Source organism: Otolemur garnettii, unplaced genomic scaffold (genome assembly GCF_000181295.1).
Source record: "Otolemur garnettii isolate 467f Iridium unplaced genomic scaffold, OtoGar3 scaffold00019, whole genome shotgun sequence".
Taxonomy (NCBI): domain Eukaryota; kingdom Metazoa; phylum Chordata; class Mammalia; order Primates; family Galagidae; genus Otolemur; species Otolemur garnettii.
Window position 1 is genome coordinate 14,862,871 of NW_003852414.1, and position 2,122 is coordinate 14,864,992.

Genomic DNA, 2,122 nt, shown 5'->3' on the forward strand with positions numbered 1-2,122 from the left:
ATTGTTGTTTGGCGGGTCCGGGCTGGGGATTTGAACCCGCCACCTTAGGTGTACGTGGCTGGCGCCTTAGCCGGTTGAGCTATAGGCGCCGAGCCGGAAACTTTTTTTTTAACTTCTGTTAGCATTTTTTGGTAGTCTGTGTGTATTCTGATCTACCTTTGGTTAAGCAGTAAGAAAAACTTGATAAGCACTCTTTTTTCAGTTGATTTTTAAAATACTTTTTCTATCCTACTTTGTCCAAAGGTGATTTAATAACTTACTTTAAATTACTGCTTTCCATCTCAGACTATTAATCCCTAGATAATGCTTGCATTTTGATATACATCTGAGTGTTTGTAACTCAGTGTTTGTAACTCTGAGTAGGATTCAGTTGGTTTACTAGTATCAGATTTTTGCTGGGTGGTTATCAATTGCTGTGATATAATTTGTTTTGCCTTAACCAGTTTATTAGGCACTGCTGTGTACATTAACTCATTTGATTTGTTACCTGCTGGTTTAGTAGGTTAACTGTCACTCCCAGCGTTAAGATGCAGGTACTGAAGACCAGATGACTAGATCTGTTAGGGTTCTTGGCCAAGATCACACTACTGGTCATTGCTGGTATCTCACCTCAAACCCAAGTCTAGATGCCCTGTGCCGTCTTGTCTGCATGGTCTTTAACCAAATGACATTTAATAAGTTCAGAGATTATTTCTGGTGTCAACACACAGAAAAACAGATCTGTGTTCATTGTCATCTAATTGCACATCAGGGGTGATGTAACACCTTAGGATACATAATCTAGTGCACAGTTGCTTATGAATCATTTTACGGCTTGGTTTGTTGTTGTTTGCTTGTTTTAGGTCTCAGTGCTTGCTTATTGTATAATTTCAAACATTTTGATCATTTGACAACATAGCCCTGAGTCATGGCCAGTGACACCTGCACCTCCTTCACGTGACCGACCGCTCATATAATATCACTTTTCTCTTTGCTTTCACTGTAAAGGGCCAGGTACCTGCTCATTGCATAGTTTAGTTTAGACTTCTGAAAAGAGAGAGCAAGCTAGCACAGTGCAATTATTTTTCTGAACGTTTTTTGCTACCTGTAACTACACCCGTGACTTTACAGTCAGCTTAATGATGACTTTACGAAATAGAAATTATGAGTCATTTTGTGATTCATGCTATCCAAACCATACTATACAGCCATATTCTTTGTCACCTAACATTAAAGGATTTGAGACTTTACTCTTGGAGTCAACTTTTGTGTCTAAGGATAGAGTTTAATTTGTCATTTTTCTTGTAGAAGCTATTTTATTTTATGTAATCTATCTTGATGACCATTGCTTGGCCAGTGAACCTCTTTAAAAATGACAATAACAAAGGTAATATTTGCTGAGTGCTTATTCTGTACTGGGTACTGAGTGTTTTATGTACAATATTTTAAAAATTTTTCTGCAACAACACCTTCCAAACTTTTACAAAGAGGTGGCCAACACATAGAGAATACTTCTGTAACATTTTGTAATGAATATTTTATAAATGAAGGTATACTTGACTACAATTTCCCTTTCTCCTAGGTCTGGAGACTTTAGGGGTGAGCTTTGGAACCCCCGTAAATCCTTGTCATATGAGAAACTTGCCAGAATTCACAGATTCTATTATATTTTGTACTCTCACTTACTTACCATTACTTGTATTATTGATGCTTTAGAGCAGTGGTTCTCAACCTTCCTAATGCCTTGGCCCTTTAATACAGTTCCTGTGGGTCGTGACCCATAGGTTGAGAACCACTGCTTTAGAGTGTTCTCCATGCATGGAACAAAAATTAACGTAGGTAAGCCTCAGAGTTTCTCACCTGGAGTCAGATCATAGCTATGTATGTAATCCCTCACTTTTTCAAAACATAGGCTTGGCCCCGGTGGCTCAAGTGGCTAAGGTGCGAGCCATATACACCTAAGGTGGTGGGTTCGAATCCAGCCCAGGCCTGCCAAACAATGACATCTGCAACCAAAAAATAGCCAGGTGTTGTGGAGGGCACCTATAGTCCCAGCTACTTGGGAGGCGGAGGCAGGAGACTCGCTTGAGCCCAGGAGTTGGAGGTTGCTGTGAGCTGTGATGCCACGACACTCTACCCAGGG

The 2,122-nt window shown here is 40.1% G+C and overlaps 1 protein-coding gene across 1 annotated transcript in view; it reads left to right on the forward strand.

The window, feature by feature from the left end:
- NSUN6 (NOP2/Sun RNA methyltransferase family member 6) overlaps window positions 1-2,122 on the forward strand; it is a 56,449-nt gene that overhangs the window by 17,212 nt on the left and 37,115 nt on the right. The gene's annotated exons all lie outside the window — the stretch shown is intronic.